Source organism: Microtus ochrogaster, chromosome 17 (genome assembly GCF_000317375.1).
Source record: "Microtus ochrogaster isolate Prairie Vole_2 chromosome 17, MicOch1.0, whole genome shotgun sequence".
NCBI lineage: Eukaryota > Metazoa > Chordata > Mammalia > Rodentia > Cricetidae > Microtus > Microtus ochrogaster.
This window is the reverse complement of record NC_022019.1, coordinates 23305922-23314050: the sequence shown is the minus strand read 5'-3', so window position 1 is coordinate 23314050 and position 8129 is coordinate 23305922.

Below are 8129 nucleotides of genomic sequence, written 5' to 3'. Positions count from 1 at the left end.
CTTGCTGTAAAACAAAGGATAAGGGACCTATATTCCACAATCCTAGAAAAGCTAAGTAACAAGGTGAAGCCTAAAAATAACATACATAGAGCCACCTGGAATGGGGAAATAGATAAGACTGCCTGACAAAATTGGGAGTATGGGGGTGGGGAGATAAGAGAAAGCAGAAAAGGAAGAGGACGGGAAAAGTGGAGGGAAGAGGAGAACTCGAAGAACGGGATAGACAAGATGGAAGAATGCCAGACATGAAAGCAAGGAAAGAGATATTTTGATCTAGGGAGCCATTATGAGGTTATCAACAAACCTGGCACTAGAGAAATTCCCAGGAATTCACAAAGATGACCTTAGATAAGACCCTAAGCTATGGAGGAGAGGGTTCTTAAACTGTCCTTGCCCTATAGTCAGATTGATGAAGATCTTAAATGTCCCCATATAACCTTCATTCAGCAACTGATGGAAACAGAGGCAGAGACCCACATCAGAGCACTGGGCTGAGCTCCCAAAGTCCAGTTGAAAAAATGAGAGAAGTGAGAATATGATCAAAGAGGTAAAGACCATGATGGGTATACCCACTGAAATAGTTTACCTGAATTAATGGGAGCTCACCAACTCAGACACAGAAGAAACCAGCAAAAGACAAAACTAGACACTCTGAATGTGGGTGGCAGTTGTTTGACTGTGGCAGCAGCACCAGGATTTATTCTATTCCTACTGCTTGTATTGGCCTTTTGGGAGCTCCTTCTCTTTGTGTGGATACATTGCTCAGCTTAGATATAGTAGGGAGGGCCTTGGACCTTTCCCAAAGCAATTGTGCCTTACACCCTTTGAGGGGTAATGGAGGCTAGGTGAAGGGAATGCCAGAAGGGGAAGGAGTTGGGATTGGGATTGGTATGTAAAATAAAAAAGACACTTTGGTTTCTTTTTAAAAAGTAAAATAAAATGCATTTTGGAAAAATTGGGAAACCAAGTCAGAAAGTGGTGGCACAATTCTTTAATCCTAACACTGGGGAACCAATGGCAGGTTGATCCCTGAGTTCAAAGCCAGCCTGGTCTACAGAGCTAGATTCAGGACATCCATTGCTACCCAAAGATATCCTGTCTCAAACAGCTAAGTCAAACAAAAAAAAAACATTAGAATTATCTTGATTAAGGACTCTTGAAAACACCACATAATATATAATATATAAAATATATTTATTGAGAAACCAATGCCTTCTGAATTTCAAAATGTAGAGCATTCAAGTTTATTTGCTGTAATCCCCTCCATGCAGGCAACATCTGAAAGATGTCAGGGATTAATTTATAAAACATTCACAATGCATTGGGATTTGCTTTGCATGCTTGGTAGGTTGTTCTCACAGTGGTATAATGCAGTAAATAAGAATTTGAAATTTAAAGAGAAGAACAGAGATTTAAGTCTGCTATAATGTTTACCAAATATAACTTAGTTAATAAAACCCTTGTAGGTTTTGGTTGTTTGTTTGATTGTTTGTTTGCTTGCATGCTTGAATTTTGATATGTGTGATACTGAATATTTCTAAAAATAGTAAAACATTTTTCAACAATTTGTTTTAATTCCCCACTTAAATGATTCTTCCTGCTTGAGAAGTATTTTTGAAAGTTATTGCATGTTCTATTCCTCTTTAAAAAAAAAAATCCATTTTCTCTTGAAATGCCCCATACAGACTACAAACATTGACAAGTTAGGGTAAGACTCTCATAAGTGTCCTTCAATTAACTCTTGCAATTTCATAGGTATGTATTTGGCTTGGCAGCAGAATGATAAGCTTGTTAAGAAAATGCATGTTGCTTCAAGGACAGTCATTACTGAAGAAGCTGAGTCTGTGTCATCCCAACATATGTTGCTTGGAAAGACCTAGTATTCATGGGATTAAAGTCATGTGAATACAGCATGTACTTCTTCCTATATTACATAAAGAGCCTAAAACTACTATAGGTGGACTATGTTCTTTTTATTCTAGAAAGAGAACATAATACACATAGCATAGACATTCTTCACACTGAGCTTATTTTTTTCTAAGAAATTTAAAATCATCATTCTTATAGCATTATTCCGCATGCTTTAAAAATAACTATGACTTGTTTAAACTCTGTTGATTGAAGAAAATATTTAAATTTGGTATCCTAAATCTTCATAAATCAAAAGAGTACATGTTTTGTTTGTTATTATGTTGTTTTCATTTTAAAATATTAGTATATTTTAACAGACAAAAATTATATAAATTTTGATAGAAGACACTCCTATTGCTGTTACTGTATTAATAATTAATTTATTTATATTAAAATGAAGATAACAAATATAAAATTAGAAACACTAAAATCAGAAACTCAGAAATTTTTATAGACATATTTAGTTGAAAATATAATCAGTGTTTCATTTTAGCTACATTTGTTCTAAAACTGAAGTGATACTGAAGAGCAAAGGTGCTGCACTTCACTAACACACAGATTCATTAAGTTTTTCTTATTTTTAGGTATGTCTAAACTTAATAGGTGAAGCACTTTATTTTGATTCATGTGTTGAATGAGAAATCTAAAGCTATTTAGAAATATAAGATAAAGAATATATTATCTAAAAGTGCCCAGAAAAGAATTTAAGATAATCTTGTATTTAAAATACTTAAGATAATATTTAATAATTAAATATTAAAATATTTAAGATACTTGAAGTCCAACATATTATCTTGGTGTGGGAGTCTCCTCTGTGTACTGTGGTTATCATTAATGAGTAAAGAAAATGCTTTGGACCCATAGCAAAGCAGAACTTAGGTAGGCAGGAAAAGCTAAATGGAACACTGGAAAAAGAAGGGCAGAGTGGGAGAAGCAATGAAGCTGCTACCAGAGTCAGAGATGCTGAAAGTTTCCCAGTAAGCCACTGCCAGTTGACAATACACACATTAATAGAAATGGGTTAAATTAAGATGTGAGAGTTAGCCAATAAGAAGTTAGAGCTAATTAGTCAAGCAGTGTTTTAATTAATATAGTTTCTATGTGATCATTTCGGGGCTGAGCAGCCAGGAACTAACAAGTGGCCCCCTTTTCCTACACTATCTAAGGAGAAATAAATAAAACAACTTTGCAAGGATAAGGGATTTTAACAATTATGTATAATAAAGAATAATAACTGAATAGTTATAACTATAAATTCTTTCATTCATTTAAGTGACTTATTTTAATTATTTTGTTCAAATTCAGTTTTGTAAAATCTTTCATTGAAACATTAGCTTGTCATCAAAAATCCATTTAATGATAGGAACAGTGCCTTGAAATGTGTCAGCAAACATTCCTTAGTAGAACTGAACAATGTTTGTCATTAGTCTAACACTGTATATAAATCTTACTGATCAAGTCTCTGACTTTATGAAGAGACCTAAAATTTCTTTTGATCTTCAACTCCAGAACACAACAGAAATTGTTAAAAATTAAATTGAAAGAGAATGAATGACACTATGCTTAGATCTTCTCTAACAAGTCTTGGACATTGTACTAATTAATGAAGAAGTAATTACTGATTACTTGGTCCAAAAAGCCTAGGTCTTCATAAAGATTCCCAAAGAGTCTTCTGTTGATAATTATCATTTGATACTTTCTATGTAAGATGGAAATTGGGATAAACAATTCAGTGTTCAGAAAATTTCTAAGATTCACTTACATTAGCTGTAACTGTCTATTCTGAGGTAAAATTCCCTTTGTTCAGCTTATAGTTGCTAACAAATTTGTGTAAAGTACATGAAGTTGGGATAGAAAATGGAAAGGAGATAATGTAAGGAGTTGGATGAGAAGTAGCCAGTGACTAAATTGAACAGAATACATTATATGCATTCATGAGATAATAAGAGAAATGAGGTATATATGTGTCTAATCTCATATTTCAGAATGATTCATCCAATTTTTTTCTTGGCCAAATTACCTAAGTTTATATGGAATGATCTTATTTAGCCCTACAATTGATAGGTTCTCATAGTCTCATAAAATGTAGCCTCAAGATTATTTCATCACTGACAAGTATAGGCAAATTGTCATTATAAATAATTATATTAAAAATATTTTGTCTTTCTATAATTATAACATTTGTCCCATGTCAGAAAAAAAAACTTTTCTTTTCTTCTTGCTATTGTGTACTTAGTTCTTCAAAAAGCATTTAAAGAAAAAAATTCTCTTGTTTATGAGTGTTTATTGGTAAAGTAGGCAAAGGGAACCATAACACTGTGGCTCTGTACATCTCCTTTCTCAAAACTATGTACCAAGAACAATGTGCTGTGATTCTGAAATTTTACTGGGCTTAGTGAGATTTAACACAAAGTGTATAGAATAAAAATTCTTAAAAGAAGCTCAAAAATTTATTATTAAAAATTGAATCAAATACAAAATCTAAGTATCAGGTGGTAGGTAATTTAGCATATTTTAAACTTTTAACTATTGATAAAGAAAATGGATGAAAACATTCAATATCATCAACTTTTCCAGCCTGACAAATATCAGTTATTTTGTGCCAAATTATAAGCCACATTTTCTATCCTGAGAATGAGAAAGCAGGTACACAGACTGGTTTAATGTACAGAGTTTTTGATCAAAGTTAAGTTTCAAGCTGCCAACTTAGGAACCTGAATGAGAATATTAAGATCATCCTCATGGATTTGTTGAGACTATCAAAGGAAATTATTTATGCAAAGCTTTCAGCAGGAATTGGCCCAAGTTAAAAGTTTACATATAAATGTAGATATATATATATATATATTTAACATAATATATATTCATTTTACTTTCCATTTACATTTTCTGAAAAGAGGAATCTTCTAGATCTATGATTTCCTGCAAGTAGACAGTACCCCTCTTCAAATAATTTCTGTTATTATTTCTGGCAAAATGTTCTTTGCAATGATTCAGTGCAATACTAGACTTATGACATTTTTCTCTGTGAAATAATTTTTATAGACCATCATAGCCACAATCCTTTCTGTGCAACCAAGAGGGTCAAGTGAAATACTTATAATTTTTCTTGAAATTTACAGAATAAAAGAATGCTGAATGCGTGGGTTACCTCACAAATGTAATGTTTATTCAAGCATTATTTTGTTATAAATTTTATTAATAGTTTATCATTGAACTACTATTGTCAAAATAGGGATCAGTGTGGCATCACTTCCTGCCTCTTTAGCTTCACATTCCTTCTGTGATGCAAGTATTCTATTTTGTTTCTTTTTCAAAGGTCAATATGAATACACATTTTCCCACAGTTCGCAGTGATTGATTATCTCAACATATAGGGACTTTATTTTGTACAGTTTTTCCACTGTTCCTGAAGGTGGCATACTCATTCCTTCCTGTATGAAGTATAAAGACAACTCATACACACACTCACACGGACACAGACACACACACACACACGCACAGAGTAATAAGCATCATCACATCCTTCGGTTAAGGACATCTGACTCAGTCACTGAAATTAAACCGTTCATTCTCAGGATATATATGATTAACTTTTACTTCCACATTTAATGACTTTTATAGAGTCTAATGCTTGTCCAAGTCGCTTAATGATTTCTGGAGTGGTGAAAGCACATTTATGTCTTGGTGAAAGTGTCTCTCAATTTACATTACCCTGCATTAACTCAAGGTGTGTATCCTCCAGTGGTCTTATAATCCTGTTTTAGTCATCCAAGTAAACAACTTCCTCCAATTACCTAGCCCTACCCAGGCCTTCTCCTCACAGAACATTTTATTTTTTATTATTCCCAGCTACACTGAAAGTGTGCAGAGACTGGGGAATGAGATGAGGTGGAGGATCAGAATAGACAGGCTGCACAGCTGAATCATGCAGCAAATTAAAGTCAGTAGTTCACAAACACATTTCTAAAAAGTCCCCTTTCTACCCTTTTCTACCAGCAATTTGCAATTTTTAGGTTACTTCTTTGCCTCACAGGAACTATAATTCTTCTCATACTATAATGCAGAGACAATATAAGCTCTAGGCTTATTTTTATATGACCCAAACTTATTAAGATTATCTGTGAAATAAAATACCCATCTATTGCTTTTAAAGATTCCATATACAAAGAAGGATGCTTGGCTTTTAAGCAGAACTTCTTTTTTTTTTATCATTCCCTCTATTATCCCAACATCATAATTCCTTTGAATTGGTTTTTTCACATTTGAAATACAACTACAAGGCACTTTGCAACTTAATAATAAGTATAGAATATATTGTTGTGGTGTATGTTGTTCAGGGATACCTCTATTGGGGATAAAAAGCATTTCTTTATCATTAGACTCTATCAACAAATTGGCTTATTAAGGAGTAAATACAAAGTAATTCTATTACTCTTCGTTTTCTTTAATTTTCTTCTGAGTATTTTAAAGGATTCTACTGCACATGAATGGTTATTAAACTAAGTTGAAGAAAGATGGTGAAAATTATCTAAAAATTCACTTTTAACAGAGGACAGTATAAATTACCTTGGACTGCACATGAGATCTAGATTTATATGGTAAATATAAGTAAAGAAAAGAAGCTTACATGCATCCCATTTACTTGTAGGCTGAAAAGAGTAACTATTGAAAATTTTTATTATTTAACATGCGTATATAAAATGCATACTTCTATTTTTTTGTATGATTCACTTGCTCAAATGTGAAAATTAAGTCACATATTTAGGCATGATAGTGACTTAGTTTTTCAAATTGTAAAACCATGAAATTCAATAGTTTTATATTTCTGTACATTATGGTTTTCAGTAATAAGACAAAATAGAACCAATAAGTATATATCATAATATTTGCTAACACACAGCTTTCAATATTTGCTGGATAATGTTGTTTTGCAGATAGTCCCTTGGTTTCCCTTGAGTATTTTATTTGAGAATATCTCGCATGCATGTAATATGTTTGAGAAACTACACCCTGTTCCTTGATGACTGAGACTTTACCTCCCATCTTCACCCAGTTTTTCTTGTACATTTGTGACTGTACGTGTTTTTTGTAGGATTATCAAGTACATTATTGTCTGTCTTTCCAGGACTGCAACCACATAGAAAATTCCACACTCAATTAGCAATCACCAATGTCTAGTATCTTCTTATTTATGTAAGAGACTTCATGAGATTCTCCCCCATCCATTCCGGAATTGGCAAACATGAGCTTATGCAGGTCATATGCAGAGTCACAGAGGATGTAAATTCATGTATGTAGGGGATCTGTCATTTCCCACAAAAACAAATGTTTCCAAATAGATACATACTACTTATGACTGACCATTTCCACCCCCTCTTCCTTGAGTTGTGATATATGAACCATTCAATACTGAGCATTTCACAGTCTTGTTCTGTTAAGTTTGACCAATGTGTGCCTCTGTATTACTCACCATCTGCTAAAAACAAGAACTTTCTCTGATGCTCTGATGAAGATTGAGAAATGAACCAATTTTTAAATATAAAAATAAGAATTTGTTGATTTGTAATCTATGTAAAACTATTTGTTATTTCCAGTACTGTATGAAGAAGTTAAATGGTGCCTTTCTTAGGCTCTCTGGTGCCAGCGTGGTGTTCATCATCATTTCTGACAGTCTCTTTATTTGATAATGGCTAAAATGACCTATTCAGAAGATTAGCTACTTAGAAGAGAATCGATCATGTTGATGTTCAAATAGCAGCAAAAAAAAATGCAAAAGGCCATAGAGTTATGTCTATTTTGAGAAACTTCCTGTTGAATTTATACACTGCAAAATATAATATGTAAGTTCAAGAAGGTCTCTACATGTTTGTCTTAGAGGAACCAGTTTCTGAAATTCCAATGAACTAATATTAAAAATACTGCAATAGAGAGAATACTGGCATCATTATATGTTTTGTCAATAGTTAACATATTTTTCAGTTATCTTTGTGTAAACATCTAGTAGACAAGTAAGTTAACTCTCAACACGTAAGAAAAGTTAAAGTGCAACCTAAATTCTGTTGAGATTTTTAGAAAATAAAATTTTGGATTGTCCAGTAAATCTAGGAAAAAAAAAGGCTAAAAAAGTTCAGCACTCGGGAGGCAGAGGCAGGCGGATCTCTGGGAGTTCGAGGCCAGCCTGGTCTACAAGAGCTAGTTCCAGGACAGGAACCAAA